This window comes from Neovison vison, chromosome 13 (assembly GCF_020171115.1).
Source record: "Neovison vison isolate M4711 chromosome 13, ASM_NN_V1, whole genome shotgun sequence".
Classification (NCBI taxonomy): domain Eukaryota; kingdom Metazoa; phylum Chordata; class Mammalia; order Carnivora; family Mustelidae; genus Neogale; species Neogale vison.
This window is the reverse complement of record NC_058103.1, coordinates 146,185,951-146,207,725: the sequence shown is the minus strand read 5'-3', so window position 1 is coordinate 146,207,725 and position 21,775 is coordinate 146,185,951. Positions and strand designations below refer to the sequence as shown.

At 48.3% G+C, this 21,775-nt stretch overlaps 1 protein-coding gene across 1 annotated transcript in view; it reads right to left on the bottom strand.

The window, feature by feature from the left end:
- Positions 1–17,218, bottom strand: part of ABHD2 (abhydrolase domain containing 2, acylglycerol lipase) — a 99,457-nt gene extending 82,239 nt beyond the window's left edge. Inside the window, exon 1 of the mRNA XM_044231690.1 lies at positions 17,111–17,218. The gene's annotated coding sequence lies outside the window, so the exon portion shown is untranslated. The remainder of the gene's footprint in view (positions 1–17,110) is intronic.
- Between the last annotated feature and the right edge of the window lie 4,557 nt (positions 17,219–21,775).

Sequence of the window (21,775 nt, the reverse complement as noted above, 5' to 3'; positions counted from 1 at the left end):
GATACTCTCTCCTACCCGACACAGAGGTGCTGTGAGGGGCTGCTTTAACAACAGAGTAACCGGCTGGGTGATGGGTGGGCCTCCCCCAGGGCTGCAGATACCCCCAGGACACACTCTTCTTGATTCTTCTAGCGGGGAACCATGTTGAACTTAGTGAACCACTGGATGGTAAGTGCCCTTCACCAGGTTCTGTTAACAGTTCCAAGATGTGTTCTTGTTTCTGTGGTAAAAGGAGTTCCAGCAGTGCACAGCCCGGAGCCCTCTCTCTCCTGCCAGGGCAGTGGGGGGGGGTTCCCTCTTTCCCATGGAAGGCGCTGTCCCTTCGCCCCCATACTCTTCCTGCAGGTAAACCCACTCTTGCCCGGCTTGGCTCTGCGGACACACCTCCTCGATGCCCTCTGACAGGCTCTGCTCCTCAAGATGGCCCCGCGAGTAGCGTCAGAAGACAGCGGAAGGCCACAGCACATTGCTGAAGAAAAGCTCCTGTCACTCCAGTCCATTTAGCCTTGTTGGTGGCAGTTTGGAAAAACACAGTCGACCCTAGACGGAGGCCACATGGCACCTCGGAGGAGAAAGCAGGGAGGAAGAGGGCCAGGTTCTTCCTCATTTTACCTGCCATTTAGCTAAGGAAGTCACGGCCGTTAGAGAAGAAAAAAATAACAAAATAAAATAAAAATGAGAAGCAACTCCACAGCAGGAGAGAAACAAGCCCAGAGCAGAGGCTAGGAGAAAGCCCAGCCGTCCACTCACTGCCACGGGGCTGGGACGAGGCAGACGCATGGCTGGAAGGCGCCAAGGGACATCCCGGTCCACCCAGAACCGTGCCCTCCGACAGCTGGGCTGACTCAGGCCTTGTTCTCGCTCACAGTGAGGTGCCAAGGCCCCAGGTGAGCCCCTCCTGAGCAGCTCACAGAACCACCTCTCAGCACATGCAGGCTCTCCTCCCAAGGAGAGTTCTGTTGGAGGAGCCCTCAGGGTCACCACCTCAAGTCTGAAGGGATGGGGAGCCCTGGCAATGATGGGGCCAATCCTGTTTCCAACAGACGCCCCAACAAGTTTATTTATTTCTGAGCACTCAGCACTGCGGACCTCGACTAGATCTCCTTCGGCGCATCGGACTGGGTGGCTGTCAAGGTCTTGTATGATGGCGCCGGGAAGTGGCTGAGGGGAGGGAGACAAGGCCGCGAGGAAGGAGAAAGCCCCTTGGTGATCCAAGGCAACAGCTCTGACAAGTCAGGGGATACAAAATGAAGAGACCGCCCAAAGTTACACACAATTTGGTAAAGAGAAGGGGAGGAATTTACAGGTAATTAAATCCATTTATGTTAACATTGTCTTGAGTTGTGGCCACAAATCAGGCCTTGAGGTTGCCTCTTTGTGCAAAGCCACTCATGTGTTAAGTGTTTCATGGAACCATATTCTTCCACAAAGTCATATGGTCACATACTCAACCTGCTGGAATTTCGGAGAATGTCCTACAAGTTCCTAGTAAGCGGAAAGTTACTCTATACGAGCAAATGTGAACCTCACATTTAAATGTCAGGAATGGCTACTAACCCACGAGTCTTCCTAAAAGAAAATCACTAACCTAAAAATAGCTGGACACTGAGTCACAGTTAAGCACGCACATTTAACTGAGCCCTTTCACAGGCCCTGACTCAAATACAGAAAGGAGACGGGCCTCTCCCCTTAGCGGGTAGCCCTGCTGGAACAGAGCTGACCTTCCCACTGGGGACCAAGGGGTAAAGCACTTAGGAAAATCGCCAGCAAAATTGTTTTCTCCACCACCGAGAAACCATTTCAACCTTACCTGAGAACAAACAAAAACCCGTAAGCCAGGTGTTTCCTCTGTGGAGTGCTTAGAATTTTCTACAAGGACAGGCACTTTCATGAAGCTATCTGATCCCCGTACACATTGCATTAAAACACCTATACCGTGGGGCACCTGGGTGGCTCGGTTGGTTAAGCGTCTGCCTTTTGATCTTGGCTCCGGTCTTGATCTCATGGTCATGAGTTAAAAAACGAAACAAAAAAACTTATACCGTAAGTAAATTCTATAATATCAGAAGCAAATCTCAGTTTGCCCGAACCCAAGAACCCAAGCACTCGGTTTCCTGGAATTTTTAAGAGAAGGGTACAATTGAAGAGAAGAGCCTCTCCTGATTCACTGCACAAAAGAAATGTCCTGGGCGTGAGCTGGGACACAGTACGGCTCCTGCCCTGTCCTCTGTGTCTGCAAACAAACTACCAGAAAGAGGAGACTGGAAAAAATGGCAGCAGGGTAAGACCTAGTTCGTGCCTGGCCCAGCCCTTGACTGAAGAGGGAAGTTGCCCCCAGAGCTCAAACAGGAGACTTACAAGCTACCCTCAGAGAGAAAATAAAAGTAACTGGGAATCCCCGTTTCTGAGCATTCTGGTTTCCCACGGCCCCCAGGGCCAAGGCAGAGAGCGGCTACCTAGCTAAGACATCCAGAGTGCACGCCCCACAATGAAAGCATCACCCATGCGGCCCACGGTTCCTCTAGCATTTGTCCTTCACCATGCAAGCATCAAGAAGTACACGTGTGAGAAGACCTGACTAGCAGGTCAAGCCCCTAGACCCTCCCCAGGGGAGGGAGACTTTTCCCGCCAGACTAGCTCGCCAGCTCTCCGGCTCCTCCTGGCTCTGTGGCTCTCTGAGCAATTAAGAGCTCCTCTTGGGGCTCAGCCACCAGACCCTTGTTAACACAGGCCTGGAGAGCAGGAAAGCTTCTGGGCTCTTTGTCCTTCCAAGACCAAGAAGGTTCTTGAGGCAAGGGTAGACAATGTGCATGGCATTTCAAGGCACGCTTTACTGATTTCTGTTTTCTAAATACCTCGGACGCTGGGAGTAGAAACAGGATCTCATGCCAGCCCAGAGCAGCACGCTTAAAGGCCACTTGGATTCCGTTGTGACAAATGGCCAAGTCTAAGACAAACTCTGCTGCTTAAATGCTGATATGAGGGACTGACTCAGGCTCAGGCCGTTGGGCTAAAAATGAACAAGCCAGCCTCAACACGGGGCCTCCGTGGAGGCCAGACCCGGCGTCTGCCATCAGCCATGCTCCTTCAGGGCATTTAACGGAGTCACGTCCCCAACTTCTAGGTCACAACCCAAGCAGAAGGACCAGAGGTGCTGGATTCTCGCTGTGAGAAGGGTGGGGGGATCCCCATGCTGTCTGCACACCAGAAGCTTCCAGTGGCATCTGGAGTTATTCTTTCCTCTAAACATGCTGTGCTGTGCAACTCTGGGCAGATCACTCACCCTCTCTGGGGATTCTGAAGCTTACCCTAGGAGCCCATGTGCTATAATCAAACAACAGATTTTAGAATCAGAGGACCTGGGTTTGAGTTCAGATTCTGCCAAACGACCTTGGGTGACCCTGGGTGCATTACCTAAATTTTATGAAAGTTTGCTTTTTCTTCTATAAAACGGGAGGGAGGAGGTTGCAAACGTTACAGGTTATTAAGGGGAAGTAATTAATGAAATTATGTAGGTTAGGAGAAAAGCTTTATGATTATGAAATAGCTACAGATATACTCAAGATAAGGCTTGTAGAATGCCTTGAGTTATTTAGAGGGAAACTGCCTTATTAAATATTTCAAGATTATAAAAATGTTAGTTTTAAGCCAGAGCGAGGGACTTTAACTACATGAAGAACTTGGGATTGGTCCCCCCGGCTGTCCTTCACTGAGGACACTGAAATAGCTAGAAAAGAAAACTCAAAAGCTCTCAGACAGAAAGGGTTGATATTACACTTGGAGGTCTCTGCTAAATGATTGCTTTTCGAAGTAAACAGACAGAAGTGGGTTCACACCCTCAAATGTTCTGTCTCCTCATCCATCCAACACAAACACCTCATTGTTGCTCCAGGCCTGTCCTTGTTTTGCTGCCTCCTTGGGAAGCAAGCTTTCTCAGGCTTCTTTAAGGTCAAGGACAAGTCCCCACCGCCACCCCTCGCCAGCCGGTGGCCTCTTCCTCTGCTTTTCGTCTAAAGCTTACCCACATCAGCCATGCATCTGCTTGGGAGCCCACCTCCGGTGACCAGCCCCCGACCCCACAGGAGACATCTGTGCAATACCGTGTACTGTAAGGCAGGAGCGTCTCAGCCCCTAGCTCCCTTTATAGGGGTTCCTCCTGTCCTGGGCTCCCCCCATGCACATGTGCCTCCCGAGAGACGAGGAACCAATCATCAAGGAAGATTCTTTCATTAGAAATGATGGAACTCAGGGCACTTGGGTGGCTCAGCGGGTTAAGCCTCTGTCTTCGGCTCAGATCATGATTTCAGGGTCCTGGGATGGACACCCCTATCAGGCTCTCTCTCAGTGGGGAGCCTGCTTCTTCCTCCCTCTCTGCCTGCCTCTCTGCCTACTTGTGATCTCTGTCAAATAAATAAATAAAATCTTTAAAAAAAAAAAAGAAATGATGGAACTGCTTCTCCATAATTGGAAAAGAGAGTGACCCCGTTTCTCAAAGACCGATCTGCCTGTATAAACTAGAAGCATCCTCATGGATAAAGCAGTGGTTTGTAAGAGAAGAGGACAAAACTGTCCCCCCGCCCTCCAAAAAAGTGTGTTAATACTACAGGGGTGGGGAGGATGTTACGGAAATCCACACCCCTCTCCCGACATTCCTCTCTGCTCCCCACGGGTACCAACGGCATGAGCTTCATGCTGAGCTCGACGGGGACTATGAGGAAAGTGCCACGCACGGCATCCATGAAATAACTGGGAAACAGTGCAACTCCAAGCATATTTAAGTATGGAATTCTAAAGTGATAACTACAAATACTAGAGGAATTCAAACAAAGGAAGCAGAAGGAAGGAGCTGGGCTCAGAGAGGTAGGGACCCACGGGAAGAGATGGGACACAAGAGAAGGTGAGAAGCAGGGCTGGGGTTGCAGACACCTGGCTGGGCTCCCAGGCTGAGCCAAGTGCCCAGGAATGCTGGACAGTCAGTAGACGGGCAGACAGGGCAAGAGGGACGGGTTTGGGAGCAGAGGGAGTGAGTCACTGCGGGTGAAGCTTCAGGGCTTTACTCCCAAGGAGAAGATGGTGCCACACGGAGCTGCACAGGTACACAGAGGGTCTGGGGGCACATGGTAGGAGGTGTGAGAAGCATTTATGTGGCTCTGTGGGACCCGATCCATGGGCGTTGTCTTTTGCATTTGAGTATCACTGCCAAGACCTCGATGGCACCCAAGTCATTTCTCTTGTTTTTTTTTCAAGATACTTAACACACGGCATTAGCACACAAAGAGTTTTGTACGACATGCTGACCTATCCAGGAATTTTCATTTTGAGGGTCTATCCCCTTAAGGCCCTAAAAATCATAACATTTCCCACCTTTGCATTTTGCAAACACCTTTTCATAACTAGAAAATTTCATAACTAGCCTCATCTCCCCATAAAAGTAATGATTCATATTCCTTTTGTCTCTGTTGGGGAGTCTGGTCCATGCCCTTCTAATTCAATCCTCGTGTAAATTCTACACAAGTTTAAATATAATGTGTTGAGCACACAGTGGGGTACTCCATACGTAATTATTGGCCAAGTTGATGGGAAGGCCTAATGCATCACCGTTCGGATCCTTTGAACAGAATTTTCTCACAAGGAGATTATTACATTAGGCTGAAAGGGGCAGGTCTCAGTGCGTAACAGCCACACTACCATGAAGCCAAAAAAAAAAAAAAAAGAAAGCTCAGTGTGACCTGGGCTGTCAGCAGCTTTTGGATATTTTAAAGACCATCTCAGAGTTCAGGCAAATAATGACCCATCTAAATGGGAGTTTTCCCCTTTCCATCACTCAGAGAAGCTACAGTGTAATATCATATTTCTCTTACCATTTCCCCCGTTTGTCAAAAGCATATCTTAGTAGGTTCAAAGAGCCAGAAACCAATGGACTTCAAAAACTACTCACACAAAAAGAAAGAGAATTCAAAGCCCAGAGGGGCTGTTTTAGGTAGCAGAAGGAAGGAGGCACGCAAAGAAAAGGTAGACAGAAAGCTACCCATTGATTGTTGGCAATCAGCTAAATCCTGAAATACCACTAGAAGACTCACAATTTCGGGTAACTTCCTCCAAAACATTCAATGCAACAAAACTGTCTGTGGTATTTTCTAACACACATGAGCTTAGGACATAATCCAGAAAATATAAATTTGAATACAATTAATCCTAGGTTAACCTAGATTAAAATGTTGGTGGAACTGTTGTTGTTTTTTTTTTTTTAAGATTTTATTTATTTATTTGACAGAGAGGGAGAGAGAGAGCATGAGCAGGGGGAGCAGCAGAGGGAAAGAGAAGCAGGGTCCCCACTGAGCAGGGAGCCTGATGGAGGCCTCAATCCCAGGACCCTGGAATCATGACCTGAGCCGAAGACAGACATTTAACTGACCTAACCACCCAGGTGCCCTGAAATAGCTGAATCGTAACATAGGTATCCTTTCTGGCATTTAAGGAAGATAGAAAAACCCCTCCTCAAATATCTATGGTATCTGAATCAAGTCTGTGTAAATAGGTCAGAACAACTGTTGTTCCAGAGATTTCTACTTTACCGAGATGCTTTCTGCGGGTGTGCACCGATGTTGGGGTAGTGGGGCCACTGACAACAGGGTGGAGAATTCACAGGCTCTGGGGACAGACAGAGTCCCCGTGGTGTCCCTCACGGTGGCTCAGTGGGTTAAGCCCCATAGTGCATGTGAGTTAAATACATAACCTCAGGGGCGCCTGGGTGGCTCAGTGGGTTAAAGCCCCTGCCTTTAGCTCAGGTCATGATCCCAGAGTCCTGGGATCGAACCCCGCATTGGGCTCTCTGCTCAGCAGGGAGTCTGCTTCCTCCTCTCTGCCTGCCTCTCTGCCTACTTGTGATCTCTACCTGTCAAATGAATAAATAAAATCTTAAAAAAAAAAATAACCTCAGCTATTCCTCAAACATGTCACGAAATGCCATAAAGTTGACAGTAGAGACCAATTACATAAGGTACTGTTTACAAAGTGCGTCCTCAGACATTACATCATTTAGGATTCACAATAGTTCTGTGAATTATTATTAAGGCATGCAAGGAAACTGAAGCCCCTTGGGAGAGGCTGTGGATAAGCTTCTGGAGATACAAAGAGACCAGGCAGGCATCCATCTCAGAAGCCCTTTGCGGAGCTGGATGGATCCCGACTTCTAGAGCTCCCTCAATGGATGCTCTGAGGCCTCTCCCAACCAGAGGGCCTTAAAAAAAATCTGCATTCCGCTTAGAAGCTTTTTGGTGGCAAAGATAAGACTTCTCTGGCAACATCCGACTTTCTATGTCAAGTCAATAAATAGACCGATGCATGATATTAATGATAGGCCCGAGAAAGGGGCTGCGTTTTCCAAATTGGGGGAAATGTCCTCACCTATAAGCTATTCAGCATTTCCCCATCTTACTATTTAGATGGACTCACTTATATCACCGACAAGAGAGCATGGCCGCTTTACTTACATGATCCAAATAGAGACGAGCAGCGCAGCCAAGGTTTCTCGATGGACCGAGAAGCTCAAGTCCACAGTGGGAACACAGTTGGCGCCACATAGGGAGCTAGCGGGGAGCAGCGGGAAGCTCGCAGGCTTTAATGGACAGTGGCCTTGGGGCCAAGCATGGGCTGATGGCAGGGGAGAGGGCGTGCAGGCCCCATGAAGGGCCAGACGGCCCAGGCCCAGCAAAGAGAGGGCTCCATAAATGCTTGCTGAACAAACGAAAGCCTCCAGTTAGGTCACAAGCTCCTAGGAATACTGTGTTTCCCTCAATTTGGAGAGAGAATAGTGTCGCAATCAGATACCTGAAGAGGTTCACAGGATGAAGTACGACGCGTGTGGAAATTTACGAAAACATGTCGTTCCACAGCTAGTGAACAAAAGGGTGGAGACAGCATGCACAAAGTGCTGCCCATTACATAAAAGAGAAAGATCTGCGTGCCACAGTCGGTTGAGCACCCGACTCTTGATTTGAGCCCAAGTCATGATCTCAGGGTCACGAGACTGAGCCCCGCATCAGGCTCCACGCTGGGTGTGGAGACTGCTTGGGATTCTCTCTTTCCCTCTCCCCCTGCCCCTCCCTCCCTGCTCATAGTCTCTCTCTCAATAATAGAAATAATAATAATACAACCTTTAAAAAAAGAACAAAAGCATTTCTGACATTTTAAAACAATCAGAAATTTGGGGTCACCGGGGTGGCTCAGTCAGTTAAGCGTCTGCCTTCAGCTCAGGTCATGATCTCAGGGTCCTGGGATCAAGCCCCTCATTGGGCTCCTTGCTCAGCGGGGAGCCTGCCTCTCCCTTTCCTGCTTCCCCCTCCTTGTGCTCTCCCTCTCGCTCTCTCAAATAAATAACATCTATTTTAAAAGATTAAAAATTTAAAAAAATACAATTGAAATTTGGACTATCTGTTCAAATAGATGCATCAAATAGTTGATAGTAAAGAATCACTTACTTTTTAAAGTGCGATGATATTAATATAATCACATTTAATAAAGGGGTCCTTTTTAATTAACCCCCCCAAAGGGGGTTCACTATATGATTCTATTTGTGTCTCTTTCACATTCCCATAACAAAAGCTGACGAATGAATGCATGCGTGATTACTTAGCTACAGTACAAACAGTCTCCCATGGTCGCTGAGGTTCAAGTGCACGCCCAGTGATGGTCAAGACTCCATTGTCCTTGGGACGATGACAGTGAATAACAGTCATACACGGCAGTCGCAGGCTGTTCCCACGACAGCGTGCAGGTCAAGCAAATCTCAATAGAAAGTGAACTCCAAATTTAACTCCAGAATTAAACAAGCAAAAAGAACCAAGGAAATTATTTTTGGAGGGCTCCCCTTCTATTGCTGTAGACACAGTGCAAGCTGCATGTACAAACAGACCTTATTAAGGCAGGACACTAATGATGCAAACTAACTTCAAGTCCATTTCAAGTCCATTTCCAAAGTGCTCAGCACATGGCAAGGAGCTGCACGTGATAGAGATCCGTCTGGAAACTTCAGTCTGCTCCAGAGAGCTTAGGGCTCCTACGCTGTTTGTTTGTTTGTTTAAAGATTTTACTTTTTTATTTGACAGAGAGAGAGAGTACTAGTAGGCAGAGAGGGAGGCAGAGAGAGAGGGAGAAGCAGGCTCCCCGCTGAGCAGGGAGCCCAATAGGGCTCGATCCCAGGACCCTGAGATCATGACCCGAGCCGAAGGCAGAGGCTTACCCGTCTGAGTCACCCGGGTGTCCCTATGTTGGGTTTTTTTTAAGCTAAGGTGCTAGATGGCCCCCTTTGGGTAGGGGGAACCCAGTCCTGCCAGATCCCCTGAAGGCTTTTTATGCAATTCTTAAATTTAAACTGAGTTACTTCTATTTGATTATTATTTATTACATTATTTTTTAAAATGTACAAACATAAAACTTGGCATAAACTTCTTTCCGCGCTTTCACAATGGTGGGGACCAAGACAAAGGTACAAATAATATTATTCAAGCAGTAAAGGTGAGATTAACTACATTAATATGAGGCTGATGCCATTTTTTTTAAAGATTTTATTTATTTATTTGACAGAGAGAGAACACAAGTAGGCAGAGAGGCAGGCAGAGAGAGAGGGGGAAGCAGGCTCCCTGCTGAGCAGAGAGCCCGACGTGGGGCTCGATCCCAGGACCCTGAGATCACGACCCGAGCCGAAGGCAGAGGCCTCAACCCACTGAGCCACCCAGGGGCCCCGAGGCTGACGCCATTTTTTAAAAAAGCTTTTTAAGTTTTGTTATTTTTAAGTGATCCCTACACCCTCTGTGGGGCTCAAATTCACGACTCCAAGAGCGAGAAGCGCAAGCTCTTCTGACTGAGTCAACCAGGGGGCCCTGATGCCACTCTTCAGACCTGAAATCTCGCGACCACAGCATTGTGCTCCTGTCCTGTCCTGGGCGGGTCCTGCCGCTGGGCACCAGGCACAGGGGAACAGCTGTGATCCCGGGTCCCCTCCTGTCTGCTGGGAGTGTTGCCGTGGCCTCCGCTGGCACAGGACTCTGTGCTATCCCTTGGCTGCTCCGGATTCAGCTCCTCCTCCTCCCCACGCTAAGCCCTTCTGTCCTCTTCTCTGTAGCAGGTGACCTGGTTCCAACTCACGAGAAATTCCCACACACGGAGGCCGTGTGGTTGGACCCAGCCATAATGAGGTTATCCCAATCATCTGGGACAGACTTTTGGAATATTCCCAATTAGTGTTAACATGAAACTGAAAAGTCCGAATGTTCTTAATTTAAGGAGAACCCAAGGGATCTCAGGGAACTATCCTTGACTTGGGATGGAAATGGTGTGGTAGAGCAGAGCAAAGAATGCCATGGGGACACGGAAGAGAAGTCCCAATCTATCTCGGAAACAACATGAGCCACCACCTGACGTAGTAAATTGAGAATTTAATAAGTTTAAGAATATGCTTCAAAAGACCGGTGTATAAATACACCGGAGGGTCTCAATTCCAATGAGTGGTGGGGGTCTGGTCCCAGCCTCCCGCTCTCCTTGTTCTTATGAACCCAAATGTGGCACCTTAGACGTGAACAAATCAAGACCCCACAGTGCATTGGCTCAAGTCGCCCTAAGGCGCTACAAATGCAGATCACGGAGTACACGGAGTAGTCCACACCGCCTGAAACACTGGGCACAAACCCACACCAAACCATGCCGCAACTAGTCCAGATGGGCTGCCTGAATGGCCTGGTGTCCCAGCAAGGGGGCAGCCAGCACTGCTTAAGGAAACCAAAAAAGTAGAAACCTCCTTGAACAGAACCCTCTTCTTCAGCATCCCGCCCCCCCCAACCCAATGCCATGATTCCATCTCCACCAGCTCAACCTTTTGATCGGTCTAAATCTGTTTTGTTTAAAAGGTGGTTCTTTATCCTGGGACATGAACCTTCCCATATTTTTGGTGTTAAAATTTCTTTTAAGGAGCACCTGGGTGGCTCAGTGGGTTAAAGCCTCTGCCTTCAGCTCAGGTCATGATCCCAGGGTCCTGGGATCAAGCCCCGAGTCTGGCTCTCTGCTCAGCAGGGAGCCTGCTTCCCCCTCTCTCTCTGCCTGCCTCTCTGCCTACTTGTGATCTCTGTCTGTCAAATAAATAAATAAAATCTTTAAAAATAAAATAAAATAAAATTTCTTTTAACAACAGGGGCAGCTGGCTGGCTCAGTCAGTGGAGCGTGTGACTCTTGATCTTGAGGTCGTGAGTTCAAGCTCCACGTTGGGCGCAGGGCTTACTTAAAAATAAACAAACAAGGGCCCCGTGGGTGGCTCAGTCGGTTAAACACCTGACTTGATTTCAGCTCAGGTCATGATCTCAGGGTCGTGAGATACAGCCACATGCTGGGCTCCTCTGCTGGTCCCTCTCTCTCTGCTCCTCCTCATTCTCTCTCTCTCTAAAATAAATAAAATCTTATAAAAACAAACAAATAAATAAAAAGATGGCAACATGGAGATGACAAAGCTTTTTTATTTCTATCTCTGAAAAGATGAAAATTTGGCAATCCTATGTTGGACTTCCTGCTTTGTTTTTTTTGCTCTGACATGACTAAGGGAACGGTATACGAATACATGTTTGGACCGATAGTGCACAAATGGGGTGATTTTCAAAACTTCTCTCTCTTTTACCCCCTGGGAGACTAGAGAAGGCATAACTGATAAGGCCACCTCCCTCTCCTATCACCAAGCACAGTATCTATGGTACAAATGGTTGATCTTGTGGACGCCCAGCACAGAGCAAAGACCAGAAAGCAATGACTCGAAATTAGACTGGCTGACAAAGACCTTGGCTGTTCAGTTCAATTTCAAGGTGATTTTAAATTAGACTCGGAGGTAAATGAAAGCACTATGAGGATTAAGGCACATTTGAAGAAAAGAGGGAAACAGAACAACAGGCAAGATCTGGGAGCCATAGAAGACCACAAGACCATGCTTAATTCCGTGCAGTTATGGAACACACAAGTACAGCCATAGAAAATTCACATATGAAGAACCCGGAACTCTCTTCTTCAAGTCACCATTGGAGAAAGCTTGGCCAGGCCCTATCAGGTTCAGACCTTGGAAATGGTAAAGTGGTTTAGAGAATCTGGGAAACATTCCTATGAACAACCAAAATGACATTCCCAAATGTTGGTTTAGGAAGGATACTCCCCCAAGGCACAGGTGGGAGAGCTCATTTTTCCTAGAGAAAAAGGTTGGGCACTGAACAAAGCTACCCCAATGGGAAGGCCAGGCCGGCGGTGAGGGGCAGGCTTCCTTCCTGATGCTCTAGGACCAGGAACAACGGAGCCAGCGCCGCGGTGAGGAGCCAGGGTTGGATGTGACAGTGGTGCTGAAATGTGTATCAGAAAGGCCAGGAGCCTTCTCCGGAGACCAGAGAAAACACAGCAAGCTCTCCTGGAAATTCCAGCACATTCTAAGCAGAGGCCAAGGGGCAGGGCCCAAGGCCCACTGCTCCTCACTCTCCAATGCTTCCACTCTCCCTCCCCAGGATGACCTTTAAGGGAAGCACTCCACCTCACCTGGCCTCCTCTTAGGCTTAGAGCGATGGGATGTAGAGAAGAAACACAGTTTGCCCCTAAATATCCACAAGATGCTTTAGGATCTCCACGTGAGGCTGCTGCCTGAGTTAAGACTGGCTCTTAGCATCCTTAGAAACGGAAAGGAGACATCTAAAATAGTCCACCTTCATAAACAACAACAACAGAGCGCTCTCTTTCCATACTGCCAAGAAATACTAAGTGAAAAAAAAAAAAGCAAGCTTCCATATAGCATGTATAGTATGCTACCACGAAGGGGATAATGGTGATGAACTTGCTAATGGACGCGTGAAACACCCCTGGAGGATGAAGGAAATCAGTATCCCTGGTCGCCTCTTAAGGAACAGAAGTAGGCAGCAGGATTCAGGGCTGGACCGAGATGTGTTTACTGGCTCGCCTTTGGTGCCTTTTGACTATTTTCACTCATTGTATAAGTGCATTACTCATTTTTAAAAATTCGAATGAAAAACATTAAAAAATGTGTTCAATGTAAAGGAAAAACAAAACAGTCCTTATGCAGAAACAGAACACACAGCTGGTTTCCGGGCACACACCAGATGCTCCGTTTGTTGAACTTAATGAACCTCTGCTTAAAAGCAACAAAAGAAAAATCAGAAACATGGCAAATCCAAGGGTATCGATGTTCTAGTTCTCTAGTAAGCTCCTTACCTGTTTGCTACTTCACAATCTCACAAGATTGGGCAAGGGGGCCTTGCAACGGGGTCTAGTGCCCAAGCTTCACGGATAACAAACAGGCCTGACCATCAGGCCACACCAGCCATTTTATAAAATGAAAACGTTTAATCCAAAAAACATGATGCCCTGGAATCAAGACAACAAAAATAAATATGCAGATATGAAAAACGATCCTGGCACACCTGGGTGGCTCAGTGGATTGAGGCCTCTGCCTTCGGCTCTGGTCATGATCCTAGGGTCCTGGGATCGAGCCCCACATTGGGCTCTCTGCTCAGTGGGGAGCCTGCTTCCCCCTCTCTCTCTGCCTGCCTCTCTGCTTACTTGTGATCTCTGTCAAATAAATAAATAAAATCTTTAAAAATTTTTAAATTAAAGAAAAAGAAAAACCATCCTGTGGGGAGATGATGTCAGCACACACACAGTATCAACACAAAAACAGCAGCACAGGGGTTAAAAGTGTCCATGCATGGCCAACGAGGTTGGAACGTAGAAAGCTGCTGTACAAAATTCTCAAGCAAGACCATATCCAGAGGCAGACCAAGCCCCTAGGGCTCTGTTCACGGGGACAGTTTAGTCCAAAAGGGAGCAGGAAGGCTTCCACACCTCATGGTCGAGTCAGCCACATGCTCAAATTAGTCAAGGAGTACCCAAAACCCACATTGCAATAAACACCAGGATACTGTTAGCAGGAGATCTGGCTGAAATTCTGCCACGTGAAATTCTGTTACTTTGGAAGTCTTCCGGCCAGGGTTTCTCAAATAACCAGGATTTAAGGAAAGAAAGAAAGAAAGGAAAAAAAAAAAAAAGGCAGACTCTACCTCTGTCTTCCATAGGACCAAAGAAATTATCTTGTGTTCTGGGCACAGGGGAACCACTAGACTCTTTGCAGGCTTTGCTGGAGATGACCAGGAGAAAGATTTACACGGAAGAATGAAGGAATAACAGCAAACCAGAAGCCTTTCCCTAAGATGTTATGGAAAAGAAAATGAGGTGGAGAGAAAGGGGCCCATATTAACACACAAAGAACCTAAAACAATTATTCTAAGATGGCTGAGCTCTATAGAATGCCAGGAAACAAAATCCCAAAACTCAGAATCAATTCTTAAGAAGGTGCCAATCCATGACCCTGACAATCTTTGGTTCATCCTAGAAAACTCATAAAAACCGAGGAGGAAAAACCAAAGGTGACCGAATTCCTGCCGGCAAATACAGGTGACAGGTATCTTCCAATTAAAAGGGAACTGGCTGGCAAACCGAGAGAAGGTGTTTATCCAAACTGTGAAGACGATAAAGGAAACGAAGCCGAAAGGAAGAAAGAAGAGAAAGGGAACTTTTCCAGCTACAGAGAAAGGAAAAGCTGCTCCATTGTACTTGCCATCTCGTTCATTTCAAGCTCAAGAAGAGAACAGGAAAACCGGTGAAGAAGGTACATTACCAGCAGCAATCAGTCACACACTTGTGTTCCTGCCAAGAACACCGCGCTGCCGGCGCTCCCCCTGCTCGAATGACTAAGTGACTTGCTTAAATGCATTTGACACACGATCCTTGAACTTCCGAAAAGCACTTAATACAGTGGCTCATGAAATCTTAATCTAAAAATGTTTATCCATTTCTTATCAAGCTGCATCACACGGACAAATGGACAAGAGAGCCAAACAGAGGGAACTGAGAATTTGGAAGGATGCTGGGAAGACTGGTATTATCACGGACTTTATCACTTTGAAGGATTTCTTTCCCTCTTTTTAAAGAGAATAAAAGAGATTTGTCGTCTCAAAGCAGCGTGATTCCAAGGAGAGGACAACAGAGAGAAGGGATGGCATGATTCAATAAAAGAAACCTTTTTTTTAAATGCAATGTGACTTGGAAAACCCCACAGACGTTTAGGCGACACTGAAATCTGGAATATGTTTAATGAACTGGGGGCAGGAGACAGGAAAAAAAAATTAGTTCCTGATAGAAAATACTGCATGGTAGATGGGGGGGGCATAAAAAGGCAACAGAACATCGTAGTTGGCAAATCGATAGTGGTTACTACGCACAGGGCACTGTTCTAAATGCTTCAGATACAGTAACTCCTGCAATCCTCAAAACAACCTTCCAATCTCAGTACCATCAACATTCCTGTTTGATAGGCGAGGAAACAGAGGCAATGGAGAGATTAACTAACTTGCCCAAGGTCACAGCTTATAAGAAGTAAGGCTAGGATTCCAATCTGGGCACTCGCCCCAAAATCTGTGTTCCTGAACTCTCTGGACTCCCCTAGAATCTAACTACCAAGAGAGCAAGTAAAATACAAGTCATGCCCTGGCTAAATCCAGGGTCAACTAATCATCCCTTAGTCGTGACTCTGCGATGACCAGTCAGCCCTGGGACCCCTGCGGGCCTTAGTTTCCTCACCTGTGCCTTGAATAGACAGATTAGGTAAGCTCTTAACTTAAGGGATCATCAGCTCTAAAACACCCCCAAGTCCATGCTGACCATCCACAGTCTACGATCTGGTCTGCTTCTGTCTAATTCATACTGAAACAAACAGCAAGTTATGTTTACATTCTTTCTTTGCCTCCTGACCTTCAGAAGATTACTGTGTCCTCTCCATTCAGGCAAATGCCAGGGAGTAATGAAAGGGGTACTGTATGGTTTCTTCTTTGGACTCGACTTAATGCGGTTGTAACGAAATGGCCCTGGAAAAGCTCCGGGAGCAGAAAACATGAACTGTGCCAAACCTACAGTCTCCCAGGCCCCTCTCTTGAGACTGTTCTTGGAACCTGCCCTTGGATCTGGTTACTGGAATGCAGGTGAAACTGATCCACTGGAAGGGGGGGGGCAACCAAAAGAGAGGAATTGGGGGAGATTAAGATTGGGGGAGATTGATGCAGTCCAAGGTAGTTCTAATTACAGAGTTTCATGATGGCTAAATAAACCTTATCTTCTTGGTATACTCCATTCTCTTTGCTGACACCCACTCTTCAGAGTTAAGACCACAAAATGCATTATGGTGAATTCAACACCTAGTTCCCAACTAACAGACCCCCAAAAAAAGCCCTCTCAAGCTAGGCATTAAAGGTCACCCAGAGTGCATCTGCGAATGGAGAAGGGCCTTACAGGTGGGTCATGGAGGCCTCCTTTGAGAGTCTTTCGGAAGCATCCCTGACAGGTGGCCGTCATCTGGCCTCTGCTTGGACGCTTCCAAGGTCGAGGCACTGGCTGCCTCCCCGGACGGGCAGCCGCTTGCACTGCTGGACAGCTCTCTGTGGATAAAGCCCACGAAGCGCCTAGAACAGTGCATGGCGCGGGGCCAAGCTCAGTAAGTGCGCCTCCGACTGGGTCGAAAGCTGCCTCCTTACAACTTGAACCCATCGGTCCTTGGTGCGCCCCTGGAACCCTGAAACGCTGAGGCCCCCGGGATGCCGGGAGCTGTAATCAGGCCCCTGGGCCCTCTCCTTCCAGCTGCGGATCCCTGACCTCCATCACCAGGCCTGGGTCGGCAGACCTCCTCCCCAGACCCCAGAGGTCCCAAGAGTGAGCACCGATGATGGGATGGTCGGCAGGGAGGCCGCAGTCAGGGAGGTCCCCATCCTCGGAAGCCGCGGTAGGAGGGGACAAAGGGCTTTCAGAAAGGCGTATCCCACCCGCTGCGGTCCGGGCTGCCTCCCTCCCCGCCACTGGGCGAGCCGACCCTGCGGACCCCTGCGGCGCCAGGTGACAGGCCCCCGAGAATCAGAGGCGCAGGCAGCGGCGCGATGGGCCGAGCCACGACGGGGACCTCGGGACTCAGGGGTTTGGCGCGACGGATACCGGCCGCGATCCCGGCTTAGCGGAGTTCGCTCGACCGTGGCTTTACCTGCGCGTGGTTGACCGCGGGCCAGCTTGCCCCCAGCCCGGTTCCTGCAGCTCCGCGGCTGCCGGCGGCGCTCATGGAAATGCAGCCGGAACCCCTGGCCAGTGCAGCTCCCGCCGCTACCGGCCCCGCCCAAGCAACTGCCGCCACGCCCCTGACGACGGCTTCTGCCACGCCCCCGACACGGAACCCGCCCTCTCATTGGACGGCCCAGCCGCTGTTCTGCCAGCCCCGCGAGTTCATTGCATCCAGCGGGCAGCCCATTGGTCAGCGGAGCTGCTTTTCAGAATGGAGGCGGAACCCTCGGGGAAGAAGCCCTCCACAGTTGGTTACCTTTGACGTCTTTAGCCCGTGGGCTGAATCGCTATTGGATAAGGCTGGCCCGGAGGGGGCGGGGAAAAGGGAGGAGGACTAAAGGATGGGTCGTGTTTGATGTGGATCCGGGCGGGGTGCGGAGAGGGAGGCAGTTGTGACTGCGAGCTTGTTTTGGGCGCTGGGTAAGGTCAGGTGTCTTGTGAAATTGAGAGACGGGGAGCCCGACTAGGTAGTTCAGCTGTGGAGTGCGCCGGGTCCAGGCCGACCCACTAACTCACCTGTAGCCCAGCATAGAGCGCACAACACCGGCGGTGACCGAGACGGAGGAGGGAGGCTCGTGAGTCACCGAGCCGCACGGAGAGGAAAGGATGTGGAGACGGGAGCCTCTGGCTCCTTCCAGCTGGGTTAGGGTCATGGGGACATGCCGGCGCAGTGTGGACCTGTCGTTGTCCCACCGCCCTTCCAGCCCTCAAGATGACCCTAGCGCAGTGGGAGGCAGCCAGGAGGCAAGTAGCCTTTAGAGTCAGACCTGCTGTTGACTCCTACTGGTTGCGTCGTCGCGAGGAAGTCCCTTAACCTTTCCGCATGCACCCTGATTCCTTTGGCTACCGGGAAGAACAATAGTAGTTGACGAGGAGATTAAATAAACCTGATAATCACTACCAGTGCCTGGCACTCAGCAGGCGTTTAATCAAGACTGGTTCCCGCCCACTCACCTCCATGGGTCCGTGGAACTCAGCCCAGTTCTAAAATTCTATGAGCCTGAAACCGCTTTTGGCGCGTGCTTTGTCAAGAATAGAACAGTTGAGGGACTTGAAATGCAACCCGCTTTGAAGGTGGACAGGCCCACCCGATCACCGCACCAGAGGGCCGGGGGATAGAGAGCAGGAGAGGAGACCCAAGCAGCATTTAGTGAGAGAAGTGGTATTCGCAGCAAAGTCAAATTTTTTCCAGCCCATTTCAGGATTATGACAGGGAAAAATGGAACATTCCCCCTCCTGTTCAGCCTTCCAAGTGTCCAATGGCCCAAGTTTCACGGAGGGTGCCCAAGTAATCCTTTGAAGGCTGATCAGCACTGAGCCAGAAACCATCGCATAAAATCTTTCAGGGACTCCTGAAGCCCATCCCCCTTCTGAAGGTGTGGGAGTCCTGGAGTGTGAACAGAAATAGCCTCTTTGGCCAGAATTTAGCCCCAGACCCTTTGGGTCTGCTTTTGAGAGAACTCACAGCCAAGGTGTCCCAGGGAGAAGGAGAAGAAAGAATCCTTTGCCAATGTTGTATTTTTCAGTCACTTACCAAAACAAACAAACAAACAAAAAAAACTCGCACCTCAGTAGGACCCCCAGGGTTCTGACTCTTGCATTAATACAGCTTGGGCTACCAGAAAAGAACTTTAGATGTGTGGCCAGTTGTGTGTGTACGCACGCATGCGCGGGCACACACACATGCGCATGAAGGCACATTTGTTTCTGCTCCATTTTCCCAGTTCTCCTGTCTTTAAATAGTACTGCTTGGTGGTCATACCCTGTCTGCACCTGTGCTGGGGAAACTGGCCCAACACAGGTCTGCTCCTGCTGGTGTTTGCTAAAGGAGACAGAGACGTCTCCTACGGTCCAGCAAGGCGTTGAAGTGACTCCTGAGATCTGGGAAGATTTCTCCGGCTTGATTCAGAGCCACAGAAAGCAGCTGTTAAGAGTAGAGTGCTCTTCCTGAGTATTTACCCCAAGGATACAGATGTCGTGAAAAGAAGGGCCATCTGTACCCCAATGTTTACAGCAGCAATGGCCATGGTCGCCAAACTATGGAAAGAACCAAGATGCCCTTCAACGGACGAATGGATAAGGAAGATGTGGTCCATATACACTATGGAGTATTATGCCTCCATGAGAAAGGATGAATACCCAACTTTTGTAGCAACATGGACAGGACTGGAAGAGATTATGCTGAGTGAAATAAGTCAAGCAGAGAGAGTCAATTATCCTATGGTTTCCCTTATTTGTGGAGCATAACAAATAGCATGGAGGACAAGGGGTGTTAGGAGAAGGGAGTTGGGGTAAATTGGAAGGGGAGGTGAACCATGAGAGACTATGGACTCTGAAAAACAATCTGAGGGGTTTGAAGTGGCGGGGGTGTGGGAGGTTGGGGTACCAGGTGGTGGGTATTATAGAGGGCACGGATTGCATGGAGCACTGGGTGTGGTGAAAAAATAATGAATACTGTTTTTCTGAAAATAAATAAATTGGGGAAAAAAAAAAAGTAGAGTGCTCTACCGGATGAATTTTTTTTTCCCATGTCAGGAGCACAGCTTCAGCCAAGAGTTCCAGAAAGGAATTCTAAAACACAATCGCATCACAAAGGCTCAAAAAAGTGCACAGCAGAGTCGCCTGGGAGGCTCAATCAGTTAAGCTTCAGATTCCTGATTTCAGCTCAGGTCATGATCTCAGGGTCATGAGGTCCGGCTCTGTGCTGGGCATGGAGCCTGCTTAAAATTGTCTCCTCGGTTCTCCCTATGTGCCCCCCCTTGAAAAAAAAAAAGAGTCCACTTAAGAACGTTTTCCCTAAGGTGATCATTTTAAAGTCCCTCAGAAGTGGGGGATCACTCAAAAGTGGGGATCACAGAATTCAGGGTTTGTTTTCATATACTCTTTCTTCCTCCTCTCTTCCTTTCTTTCTTTCAAGATCTTATTTATTTATTTGACAGAGACAATGAGAGAGGGAACATACAGGGGAATGGGAGAAGGAGAAGCAGGCCTCCTGCCAAGCAGGGAGCCCAATGCAGGGCTCGATCCCAGGACCCTGAGATCATGTCCTGAGCCGAAGGCAGACGTTTAACAACTGAGCCACCCAGGCGCTCCCACACTTTATTTTTTTAATAATTTTAGATTCAAGGTGCCTGGCTGGCTCAGTTGGAAAAGCATGCAACTCGATCTCAGGGTCATGAGCCAAGCCCTACATTGGGTGTAGAGATTATTTAAGTAGCTTAAAGAAAATAGATAAATAGTTTTAGATTCACAGCAAAATTTGGTAGAAAGTATAGAAAGTTCCCATTTATCCATTCCCCCAACACAGGCAGGATTTATTTTTTTTAAAGATTTTATTTATTTTACAGAGAGAGAGAGCCCATGAGTTGGAAGGACAGAAGGAAAACAAGAGAATCCCAAGCAGACTCCGAGGTGAGCACAGAGCCCGAAATGGGGCTTCATCTCACAACCCTGAGATCATGACCTGAACGGAAATCAAGAGTCAGAAGCCCAACCAACTGAACCACCCAGGTGCCCAGGATTATTATTATTTTTTAAAATGTTATTTATCTGAGAAAGAGTGCATGTGAACGTGCATGTGCCAGTGTGGGGAGAGGGAGAGAGAGAGACTCTCAAGCAGACTCCCCACTGAGCGTGGAGCAGAGGAGGGGCTCCATGCCACGACCCCGAGATCATGACCTGAGCCAAAACCAAGAGTCAGACACTCAACCGACTGAGCCACCGGTGTCTGACCGGCAGGATTATTTTTGACTAGCAATATCTACCAGCGGGTGAAACCTTTCCTTTAGAATACCCTTTCCAAAAGAGGGTTCCCAGGACTGATTAAGGTTTCTGAGACTAGATCTCATCACTATAATCAGTGAGAGGAAAGTGGGGAAGAATGTGGCTGACAAAACAGTGCTAAAAACCACAGCCTGGAAACTCATGAAATTTCTCAGAGGGCCTGAGAGCACCAGGAGTCAAAGATTATTACTTTCTTTTTCCACCCAGTGCTGCCTGTGTAAAGTCTAGGAAGGGAGGTCAGAGTTGTCCATGGCCAGACTTCCTGGCTAGCGTCATTGATAATGGAGATGAAATTTGTTTAGAAGTTCTAAGTCCCAGTATGCAATAGTTGCGTGAGGGCAAACTATGATGAAATTCCAGGGTTTGGCTTGGTTTGTTATCAGAAAAAGCTTCCCACTGGCTGTTTAAAACAGTGATGAATAGCTAGTTTATGTTTTAGGTTGCTTCCTTAAACCTACATGGAAAGCTCTCTGTTAAAAAAAAAAAATGCATAGGGTTGTTTTTCGCCGGGGAGAGTCTTGGTTTATGCCAACTGCCCTGGAAAATTTTTAATAGTGCCTCCCTTTCGTGTCAAATGTTCTCAGTTTAGATGATAAATGATATGGCAGTACTTGCATACACAGGGCCCAGCACTGAAAATGCTCATAAAATGCACTCACACACACACAGGTGAAAAGCTGTTCCAGCCTTATAATCAGATACAGGGTATCAGACAGGTGTTTGGCTCAAGATGACTTCTTAATCACCATGCATTCCTCTTCTTGACGTCATCCTTAATTACAGTCATAAAAATTGAGTTCCTCATGCT